A 12,639-nucleotide genomic window follows, 5' to 3' on the forward strand; every position below is an offset into this window, starting at 1 on the left:
AGGTGAAACCTATGGCCAAAATACTATGGGACAAATACCATGGACTAGATTGTTATTAATACCATGCAAAAAACCATTATTAACCCTAATATTAGAATTAATAAAAACAAAAATTGCACATGGTATTGACCCATGGTATTCACCAAAATGGCACATGTTATTGACCCATGGTATTCACCTGGAATGTAGCCTATTTAAATGGGGGAATTAAACCAACATGTAGCCTATGCTAAGAGTCACTAGGACTTTACAAAGTTTTATTATTTAGTGAAAGACTCGCCAAGATCTTACAAGATTTTATAATTGAGTAAAATATTCGCCATGCCTGGTGAGAGATTCGCCAAAAAATTATATATACATATTATATTATTGATAAAATCGCCTTCCATTTTTCCTATATACCATGGAGATTCACCCATTTATTATATTTATAAATTTAGGGGGGCTTCTTAAAATTTTCCCTGATTGGATATGAGCTCACGTAAGCCTTCCATGATCAGGAGGAATAAGAGGGGTGATAAAGGACACCCCTGTATGAGGTCGCACTCAGCATGGAAAAAATTGGATGCAACCCCATTGATGAGTATGCTATATGATGCAAATGTGAAGCAACACATAATCCATTTTATGAAAGTATGTGGAAAGCCAATGTGGGTAACTATAAGTTGTAGATATGTCCAACATGCTCTATCAAATTCTTTAGAAAGGACAATCTTGAGTATGATGCTCTTAATTTTTTTGAGCTTAATGGAATGTAGCCCTTCTTGTGCAATACCAATGGCCTCATGGATCTGTCTATGATTGAGAAATGAAAATTGCTCCTTGGATATCTACTTGGATAAGATGGGCTTGATGCGGATAGCAATGATCTTGGATATGATTTTGTATATGAAATTACATAAGGAAATAAGTTGATAGTCATCAAAAGTATGGGGGTTATCAACTTTGGGGATGAGTGCTATAAATGTAGAATTAAACCCCTCATGCATCTTCCTAGATAGTCTGCAATTCTCAATAGCCATGAGGAGATCTGATCCAATATGGTCAAAAAAGGTAAGATAAAATTAAATAGGCCATCCATCTAGTCTAGGGATTTTCTCTTTTTTGAACCACTTTAGAACAACTTCAATCTCCCCCAACGTGACTAGTTTTTTCAATATCTCCACATCCTCCTCATCCACAAATCGAGGCATTGTCCAGGAAATGTGGAGTACTTCTTTAATAGTAGGTTCTCGTGGTGCTCTAAATAGTTGGGAGAGATGTCTAGTGCCCATATCTGCAAGCTGGTTGAATGTGTTGGCCTCCCTTCCATTTTGATCTCTTAAACTCCATATCGTATTGATTAATTTCCTCCCCCTGGCACATTGTTGGAAGAATTTAGTATTTTCATCCCCGACCTGTAGATAAATAGCTCTTCTCCTTAATCGCCAAGTCTCCTCTTTCTGTCTTAATAGTTTAATATTTTCTACTTCCAACCTGATAAGTTGTTCCTTCCTTTCATTGGATATATAACCTAAATTTCTAGTGCTCTCCATCTCCTTAATTTCTGCTTCAATTTTCAATATTGTAGCATCATCTCTTATCTTTTTCCATTTTGCCCATAATATGGTCCTGTGCTTGATCCGAGATAAATTACTAGATATGATTGTGGCTGGTGAGGAGTTGTTATCTTGGCCACAGTGAATCCAAGATTCCTTTACAATATTATACAATTCTTCTTCCTCAAGCTAGGCCGAGTTAAATTTAAAAGGAGAGTTTGGCTTACAATTGGAATTCATGACTTCAAAAAAAATAGGGAAGTGATCAGATATTCCCCCCGATCCCACCCACTATCTAATTTTATCCAACTGATCAACCAGTGGTGCTTTAATGATAAATCGATCCAATATTCGGGCCAGTGCATCCTCGCCTATTCTCCTATTTTGCCAGGTAGGATGGATCTTGGCGGTGTATATATTCAGGAGGTTATGTGAATCCAATGAGAATTCCAGATCTCCGCCAATGATGATATTATCCTTATCCATGAAAGATGTAGCCATCATTTTATCCCAGAAGCCTACACGATTATGACAGCGTCCATATACATTTATCAAGCGAAGTGGGGCATCTATTTCAATATATGTGATGTTTGCACCCAATACACCTTCACTTCCCCATATGTTGTCAATCTTAATAGTTATGTTATTGAAACCTATTGCGCTTCCCCCCAATCGACCTCTCACATCAAGTGTATGGAATGTCCAACTAGGAAGAATGGTTGTCAGTAAGGCGTTGATGGAAACAACCTCTCGCAATGTCTCTTGTAGGAATAATACATTGATCCTCTCATAGCCAAAATTTCTCATAAGTGCCAATTTTTTGTCTGGGCTAGCCAAACCCCTGCAGTTGAAAGATAGGCACTTCATGGGGTAACCAATTCAGGGTTTCCTTGTGCTCTAAGAACCCAGTCAATGGAAGTTTGTATTCTCATCTCCACCTCAATACCAACCCTCTCAATGGCCTTAGATATATTTGATTGCCTACCCCTTGGAATTTTCTGAGATTTGGGAGGAGGGTCATCACCCAGGCCGAAGGTGTGATGTGGCTTGGGGTGGGCAAGGGATTGGAGATTGTATCTATGATGTGAGCTATTTCCCGATGTTTCCTCCCATTTAGAATGTAATGAGGGCATACCCTCAATTGTGGTAGGATTAGTATCCGGAGAAGTGGGCCGGGGGGGCGATGCAATTGGACATGTGATGGGACTCAAATTGCATGCAAATAAACCCAAACCCAATGCAACAATTGATAAATTGGCATATTCAGAATTCAAAACATTACAAGATATGGGAGGAGAGGATATGAGAGTACCCGGTATTAGACTAGTGCCCGAGGAGTGAGATCGAGTTACCCGTTCATCAGGAGTCCGAGCATCCACTTGTTGAGGAGTCTTCCTAGTCTCTCTCCTCCACCTCGGGGGTTCCGTTGATGTATTCTGTGCAGGATTCGAACCAATATACAATTGTGTTTGTGTGCTCGTTGTCGCTTGTCTTCTTCGGGACTCGATGTGAACATTGGTGATCAACAGGCAATCTTTATACAAGTGACTGAATTCATGGCATCACCTACACCAGAATGGTACCCCCTCATAGTCTAGGATTTGCCATCTAATGAGCTCCTTGTATTGCAAGCGAAGACTTTCAACTAGCCCTCTTGTGGTATCCAAATGTACCAAAATTCTAGGAATGGCAATGTTGTCAGTTCAATGTATGATCTATCGTGGTCTAGATATATCCCCAGATCATCTCCAATGCACCTGAAAACATCCTCCGACCAAAATTACAGAGGTAGACCCGGTAGTCGTACCCATATAGGTCCCGCCCCCAATTTTTCTTTTTCGGGGTCGAATAGTGGCATCCATCGCTTAAGTAGTACCAGAGTCATTTCTATGTGCCAGTATTTGGACAACACCCAGTTTGCTTGGTCAGGTCTAGCGAAGATGAGGGCGAACCATCCGCGCATCATAGTAAGGACAGTCGGTAGTTGATCTAGGATGTGGCCCAAAATCTCCATAGTCTAGCATTTTAACCTAGCCAAGGAATAGTTCCGGTCTCTGACTTGACCGTCTATCACTATGCTTTCTATTTTCGCAGCCTATGCCATGCTTATGCCTTCTCCAAAAACAAGCAGTCGCCCACGTTCCCGCACCTTAGTGCACTTCGATTTTTTCTCGCCTGTCCTTTGTGGGTGATTTTCTAGGTTATGTTCAGGTGCCTTTGGCTAGTTATCATCAGTGTCTGATACCCTGGTTTCCTCGTGTGCTGGTATTTGTTGTGATATACCTTTGAAGCATCCAGAAGTGTGAACTGGGTGCTGTGGGCGAGAGACCCTTGGGTCGGCCCCTGGGATGTCCGGTATGTTGAGCCCTAGATTCTCTATGCCAAATGTGACTGCTTCATGTCCAAGTAAACCCCCTGCTACCACGGATGTCTCTCCAGGACTAGATGTGTGATGCACATGCTATTCATATTCCCAATACTGTAGCTTGGAAGGAGATGATATTTTTGTTACCAATTGAGGTTATTCATCCTGTAATCTGTATAGGAACTTCGAAGTCGCTGCAGGGGTCGATTGAACAAACCCTATGTTGTTGAGGGTGACCACTTCATCCTCCATCTCACATATATATGCCCCGACCTGGACGTCCGGTACATGGGGGTTCTCCGGTGTTTTCTTGGCTTGATACTAAGGTGGATCAACCATCCAAATTGGTGTTGTATCCATCGAGTTTGATGAGTAGTCAACCAACTCTTCCTCGATGCAAACGAAGTTTGCTATAGTTATTATTGTTTTGATGATCTATGCATAGATCATTTATGTCTGCTTCTGACAAAAAACCTGGCCCAGTGAATATTCTATGCAGTCCTTCAGCTGGTCTGTTTCCCTTCCGCATCTTGTTGTCTCGCCTCACCCACACCCAAAACTATTAGCCCCATCCAAGTCCGTCAGGTGCCCAAAAGTCATTGTTCATTGAAACCGTCGTCACCATTTTCACAATTTTCACAGTTAGCTCATGTATTCCCAAAATTTCGCCTTGATTCTAGGATTTCACCATTTGCACCAGAGCCATCCGCCATGAGATTTCTTGATCTATACCAAGCATAAGACAGTTTCTTCTGTTAGAGATGCTAGATTCTCCATGCTCCCAAATTTCGATAAACATTCGATATTCTATAATTACAACATTAGTAATTTATTTACAAAATTTTAATATTTAATTTTATTTTATATTTTATTTCATTTTATTTCCTTAATTATAAATTCTGAATATTTTTTTACTTCCTTAAAATTCGACAAACTGTATGACATTAATTAAAAAAATGTACTTATGAAAACATATAAATAAAAAAACTCAAATCACATTAGTTATATTTATATTAGTAATATAATTTTAAAAGATTTGCATTCCTTTCACATTTTTGTAATAATTTTATTTATGTTCCTAATACACTCATTCTATTATATATCTACAATATTGTATCTAATACAAAGTTTTCGTAATAATTTTATTTATGTTCCTAATACACTCATTCTATTATATATCTACAATATTGTATCTAATACAAAGTTTACTAAAATATTTGACAATAACCATAATTTCATGAAATTATAACCGGGGTCTCCTAACTTTGTCTGGCCTACCCATTCTCAGAGAAGTGGTAACCAGTGGCTTTGAATGAAGCATGTTCCTCGCAAAACAAAATCGCCTTAAACAACAAATGGGGAAAAACAAGAACTTATAAAACAACTTCCACTCAATTAACAAAATAGAGAATGGCTCCACTGGTTATAAAATTCACCATGGTAGATTATTCTGTCGACGAGCCCAAAAACAGGGACTCATGCATATGTTACTCTTGAACTTTTTGCAATCAGCGCAAAAAACTATTCACTACCGAAACCCTTGAAAAGCAAGGAGTAGTACAACAATTCGTTCCATGTATCAGTTACGCCTGGTAAAGACCAATGGCTACGTTCTCCAAACTCATCTGGATTTTTCCTCTGGTCAGAATTGTAGTCAGGCCTGTAAACTGAAGGGTGACCATCCTTGCGAAACCCTGTCAATCCTGTAATGTCCAGCAATGTAACAGGAAACTTTGTCTTCTGTAGAACTTGCTTCACTATGGGCACTTGAGGAAGCACTGGAGGTTTGTATCCTACTATTTGCACTGGTTCCGTCTGGTTGTAACATCGATGCCCATTTCTCTCATTCCATTCACTTGAACTGCAACATATTTTCATAAATTTATACATCCAACTGAAAAACTAGCAATATATGAAAGACACTGTGTTGTATATGTGTAACCAGTTACCTCTCATGTGAAGGGGACGTGGTTCTGTAGAAGACCAGAGATCTTTTTGGATCAAGGTTTGCAGATATCCAGTTTGCCCATGTTATCAACCCCTTTCTGTAAGCTAACAATGGATTCATGTTTCTGTAAAGCTGATTGCCTTTCATAACAGCTTCCCATCTGTCAAACCAAATGATTATCTTTCGGTCATTATTATAATAAAAAGTTAATTTTAAAATTAAGAATGAGTTAGACATTAAATTAGTGTATGAGATTTTTTATTTATATTATTAAGACTCATTTAAATTTTTTAGATTTTTATTTATGTTACTGAGACTCATTTAAACACAACCATTTGAATCTATATCGATATACATAAGTGAAACAACACACAAACTCTAACCTTTTCCAAGAAAAATAAATAAAAATAAAATATATCTAAAACGTTTCTTACGATTTGTGAGGATTCGAAAACCAGGACGTCGACTCCTTTCCAGTAAGCACCATTTTCTCCAACTGAGTCCAACTGTATAATGCTCTTCCCACCAATAGCACTCTGCCGAACTAGAAATGGATCCCACAAAAACTCCACAGAGGCGTTGTAACCCTGGTAAAAAACAGAAGGTTGCAGTTGAGAAAAAAATCACAATCCAACATAGAGTCAAAGAAAGAAGCAAGCGCCCACACACATATATAGAACACACAACTAGATGCAGCAGCAGTTTACCAGGGCCTTGAATATTATTAGAGATGATTGATAAACCAGAGTTTTCTTATTGCTAGGAATCGCCACTTGAAGCATGCAGACCATGGATTCCCACTGGCTTCGGGTTATTGAGTCTCCCACAAAGATTAATCGCTTTCCCCTCAATCGCGACAGCATATCTTTGGCGTTGAATCTGAATCGATTAACACGAACATGAAACTTTAAATCTGAATCTATATATTTTGAGCAATATCACATTTTTTTAATGTAGGAAATCAATTTTTTTTTGTTAAATCCAGAGTTAAAGTGAGGTTGTTGGTACAGATGGAGGGCTAGAGTGAGGTTGTTTATTTGTTAGTTAGATGAAAAGAAAGCTTATTTATTTAAGAGTTCACAAGACTCAAAACCAATACAATATTACAATAATAAGACATTATAGTTCATCATGTCACCTAGGTGGGGTTGTTGGTACCAAGGGAGAGTTACAGTGAGGTTGTTTATTTGTTAGTTGGAGAGCTAGAGAGAAAAAAATCAGCTTATTTATTTAAGAGTTCACAAAACTCAAAGCCAATACAACATTACAATGATAAGACATTATAGTTCATCATGTCATCTAGGTGGAAAGGGGTAGGGAGCCCTAGAATGAGGTTATTGGTACCAAGGTAGCCTAGATGTATATTCAAGAATTCAGATGACTCATAGCTAATACAATATTACAATGATAAGACACTATAATTCATCATATCACCTAAATGAGAAAATAGTAATCATTCTACCCAACCACCCTAAATAACCGCTATTAAAAACTAACATTTACAATATCACATAACTGGTCTCTATTTCATATATATTTTTGCATTCTCGGTCCTCTAGCAAACACTGCAAAGCCATGTTTGCAAACCATATAAGAAGAAAGAAAACAATGAAAAAGGGGCAGAGTGTACTGTTTTTTGAGTACCTGGGAACCGAACAGTGGCTCAGTTGCCATCTCCATTTCTCGTAATCAGAATCTGGTCTTCCATTTTTCCTACAGTTTACTCTTCCTTCAATCATGTAAGGGCATTGTCCAGCGGGATAAAGAGGATATAAGGCATCGTGGACCCACGCCCCAGAGAAGAGATCGAGTTACTCGCAACTCTTTTATGGAGCATTGCATGATTGAGATTGATGTCGACTTCTCTGTCCACAATCTCTGCAGCCACTTCTCCATCCCGAGTATCGTCGATTACAGGGCCATCAAAAACATTGGTTGTATGCAGTTGGAAATGGTTACTACTTGTTTTTTCTTCCGAAGAAACAGTAGACGAAAAAATACTGTTGCTTGCAAGGAAGAGCAAGCATGTAATAGTAATGCTAAGTACAAGCCTAAAGCTGACAGAGGCCATTGCTAATGGTGACTTGTTGCAGCCAGGAAAACCTAAATGGTGTGTTATATAGAGAGATAAAGATTGGTATTGGGGAGGAAAGACTGACGTTCAGCAACAAGTCAACAAGAGTCATCCTTATCTTGATTCTTGATTCTAACTCAAATTGTCTATAAGCTAGATTGTTTGAAAAGTTTTCTCAATATTCTGTGATTTAATTGGTTTAGAATTTAATAACAAAATAAAAGTCTAATGGTTTGAGTTGAATCTTGTCATTAAATTTCTTGAATTGCTGAGGAATTGCTTGGATGGTGAAAAGTGGCTTGAATTTGGATAAAAAAATTTAAAAAAATCTTGTAGAGGTGATGGTGTTTTGACGGTGGAAATAGATTCAGCGCCATCAAAAAAGTCTACAACACCTAAAATCAACACCTAAAATTTTGAAGTTTAACAACTATAACTTGGATTTACAAAAATTCTTCCGAAATTTTCTCTAAATATAACCCGAATTTCCATAACTTTCCGACTAACTCCTCCGCCTCATTAAACTACGCGCAACTTAAATTTTAACCATGATCAGAGGAGACGAACAGGAAATTTAAGTGAGTAAAATTCATCGAGATATATATATATATCGGAACCGGCACAATACTGAGATGCGTGTCAAAGTTGATAGAGTAGAATATATGAAAAAATGTGCGGATGAAGAAAAGAGATTGCCTGGGTAAATAATGTAATCTTTCCTCGGTCCTTCCAAATCTGGAGCGGATTTTCGGCCTCAAATATATAACTCAGAAATATAATCATTTCTGTTATTAAAAGCGTCAAACAAAAATTTTATACTTTTTATAAGTTATTAGGAATTTACTGTTAGGCCAATATTTATTATTGTTATGGGAATCACAATCAAATGTCTTCGCAGGTATGTTTTGTTAGGGTTTTTCGTTTGTTTTTCAATTATATATCTATATATTTCTGTTTTTGAAAGATTATTTATTTTAAATAATAATGGTTAAAGTTATCATTCAGAAATTGAATTTACATGGGAGATTCCAATGATTCCTCGTGACCATAAATAAAAATAAAAAATAAAACAGAATTGACATATTTTATTAGCTATTATTACAAGTTGTTGTTAAGAATTTACCTCTATTACAAGTATTTAAGATAATCACAATCACATGTATATATTTTATTAGCTATTACAAATTGTTTAATTTTTTTTTTAAATACTCACAATTAAATGAACTAAATTTTATTTACTATCTATAAAATATTGATAATTTACATTAATAAAACAATAAATTATTTTTTCTAGGAGAGATTCTAAATCTTTATTTAATAATAAAAATTTAAATGAAATTATAATTTTATTAAATTAATAATAATTTTAATTATACTATTTTATTTTTAAAATATGTAAATTATTTTAAATTTTAAATTTATATTTAATAATTTTATTATCTTAAGAAAAGAAAAAAACTTCATAAACTTGAAATGGATCATAGAAGCCTCAATTCAACTTCAAATTTATATTTATTATTTAATAATATATTTGAAATAACACTTTTATATTTAAGAAATATAACACTTTTATATTTAAGATTGACTAATAAATCTTTAGTTACTAATATTATTGTCTTCCACTATTGTGATGATAGATATAGTCTTTTAGATACTAATTAAAAAAAAAAAACAAAATAACATTAAATCTTTCAAAATCTTTGTTAGATTGGTTTAGGCTTAAATTTTTATGAATTAACTTTTTAATATTGTTTTATAAAATGTGTTAAAAAAGGGTTAGTTTTTCAATATTTTTTAAATGATATGTGGTTTTTGTTTTTTTATAAGAGTATATGGTTAATTTTTATTATATAATAATTTATGATTAATTTTGTAATTACGTCTTGAAGCGTTCTCTATGAAATGAAGTGCCTTTTGTGCCACCGTCTACTATCTTGGAGCATTGATTTGATATCTTAGACGATTAAGAAGATTTTCACCATCTGATCATCATAAACAGATATCATAACTGTTGTGGTAAAAGTTATGGTAGTTCGTTACCGTAACGACTAATTCGAATTTTCTTTGTAAGGGCACTGAAGTTTCTAGTAATGCGTTGTGTTCAATCCGTTCTTTACGAGTCTGTCTTTCCTGGGTTTTCTCAAACTCAATTTTTGGTGTTGCTCTTCATCGTTTTGTTCGTGATCTTGGTCATCTTCTTAGCGTTGCATCCGCACAAACCACGATTCCACTTGTAGAACGCTACAGTTAGTGAGCTGAATGTGAACCACAAATTGCTCACTTTAAGCCTACAATTCACCGTGATGTTGCACAACCCCAATTACAGGATCGGTGTCATCTACGACAGCCAGAGCACCTACGCCTCGCATTTGGATCAGCAGATCACGGCTAAGTACACATTGCCCCTTTTCTACCAGGACCCCAAGGATGTCACTGTCTTGGCTCCCATTTTATACAGGAATTCCGTTCACTTGGCTCCCATCATATGTGAGCACTTGAATTATGAGAGGCTGAAAGGGTCGTTGATTAAAAGAAAATTGAAGTGGAAGTGAGGATCATGAGGGTGGTATAGTTGTCATATTATTGTACTGCAGATTATTTGTTATGCTTATGGAAAAATAGTTTCAATGCAATGTATATGTAGCAGTCTTCCTAGTTTCATAGAGGCTTCCCAGCTCCATTAAAGTTTGGGATCTTTCCATAAATCTTATTTCCAAATTTCTGACTTTGACAGTGTCTTTCTTCTGGACACCTGTTCTTTACATTGAATGCAAATAGAAGCCCTGCTGGGTCAAAGGCATTGCTAGGGAGGGATACACACAATAGAGAGCCCTTTATGAAATGAATTCCTCTTTGTGCCACCGTGTACTGTCTTGGAGCATTGATTTGATATGTTAGAAAATTAAGAAGAGTTTCACCATCTGATCATCATAAACGGTCATCATGATTGCTACGGTAGAAGTTACAGTAGTTCATTACCGTAATGACTCATTGGAGTTTTCATTGTAAGCGCACTGAAGTTTCTAGTAGTACGCTGTGTTCACTCCGTTCTTTACGAGTCTGTCTTTCCTGGGTTTTCTCAAACTCAATTTTTGATGTTGCTCTTTGTTGAGTGATAAAAGGTGTCTTTTTAACTCCTAATTATCTTCACATTAGTTATCAATCCAGGTAATACTTTCTATTTCAAGAGTGTACACAGTATGTGGTAGTTGTTTACTCAAGAGTAATGCTTCTAAATTGCAGTACAATTCTTTCAAATACAAGAGTAAATGGATGCAGCTAGTGAACTCTAATTAAAATTAAAAGACAACTCAATACTCAAATGAAACTAAATCAGACATTCATCAAAGTAACAACAAACATCAGTCAAGGATACAGTAGCAATAACTCATTCCTAATTTAACTTATTTAATTCAAATCGAATACAATCATCAATAACCAATATAAGTAGTGAACGATCCCAATCTGAGAGCTTTGACAGTAATAGTCAATGTTCTTTACAGCTGATAATCTTAACTAGAATATGTAATTGAATGGCCGAATCTGAAATAACAATAACAGAGTGATGAAGCAGATAACTAGATCGAAGATAATAAAAACTTGAATCAATATTACTGCAGAGTGTAAAACAGAGCAATTTCGTTAAGATTGGAAATATGAAATAGCAACGCGATGCGATTACAGTAAGTGGAAATCAAACCAAACCATCACATGGTAGAAATCATAAAAGAATGGTACAGGAATAGCAAGTGAATCCACCAGGTCCGGGCCCTTAGCCGCCAGTGAACACCACCGGATTACTTCAGTAGATGAGAAGGAACAACAACTGCTTTATATATTAATCATTGCAAAATAGTTACAGCCAGTTCGTACTCTGCTTTAATTGCAAGAGTCGATGATCAAAGTTACAAATACAATAGTAATTTTCGAATAATGTCTCCCCCTCTCTACTTACAATCGCTGCCTTTTATAATGGCAAAGAGGTAAAAGGATAAGTAGTAACAGTGATCCCTCAGGATCAAGAGATCCTAAGGGATTCGCACAATCTTCTAACTTCAGTCATCTTTCCCTCCTTGCGCTGGTCCTGTGATTCGCTTTGCTTTTGTCCATAACTGCACGCTCCATCCTTGGCTTGCTTGTCTTTTCGTTGTCCCTTGGTTGAGGAACAACAGTTGTCCCATTTCTTCTTTTTCCTGCATAAAGAGAGATAACAGTCAGTTAAATCATGATGATAGAAAATTTCCTCATTTTTACCATAATCCTTAAATATATTAACATTTTAATATGTAAAAGGGATATAACTAAAGAAAAGGATGATGAAATAAATAATATATGCATACCTTTTCCATGACTCAACATACTTCCTTGCTTACCCTTTTTCATGTCCTCATGAAAACCATATAGTTTGTATGCAGAGTAGTCAGGGAATAGGCTGGAGAAGGAATGTCATGAAGCAATCTGAACCCATGATTCTTGGCCAAGGATTCAAAAATGTGTCCTGTTTGTCCTTCAGGTAATTCATATATAGCTTTATAGCCTTCTACAGGATACCAGACAATAGGACTATGGAACCGACAGCCTAGCCAATATGGGCCTTCCCTCAAGATGAGGTTGCTATAAGTAACAAAGCGATATGTAGCCAATTTAAAGTTTTTATAGTTAAATGGTTCTCTGTCCTGTACATTACGATTGGAAACTGTCCATCTAAATTTAG

At 36.2% G+C, this 12,639-nt stretch overlaps 1 pseudogene; it reads right to left on the reverse strand.

Moving 5' to 3' along the window:
* Positions 1–5,424: 5,424 nt before the first annotated feature.
* Positions 5,425–7,922, reverse strand: LOC149219572 (protein trichome birefringence-like 36; annotated as a pseudogene).
* Between the last annotated feature and the right edge of the window lie 4,717 nt (positions 7,923–12,639).

The sequence above is a fragment of the Pinus tabuliformis genome, chromosome Q (genome assembly GCF_031772625.1).
Source record: "Pinus tabuliformis cultivar Carrire ecotype Pingquan chromosome Q, CPIR1, whole genome shotgun sequence".
NCBI classification, from domain to species: domain Eukaryota; kingdom Viridiplantae; phylum Streptophyta; class Pinopsida; order Pinales; family Pinaceae; genus Pinus; species Pinus tabuliformis.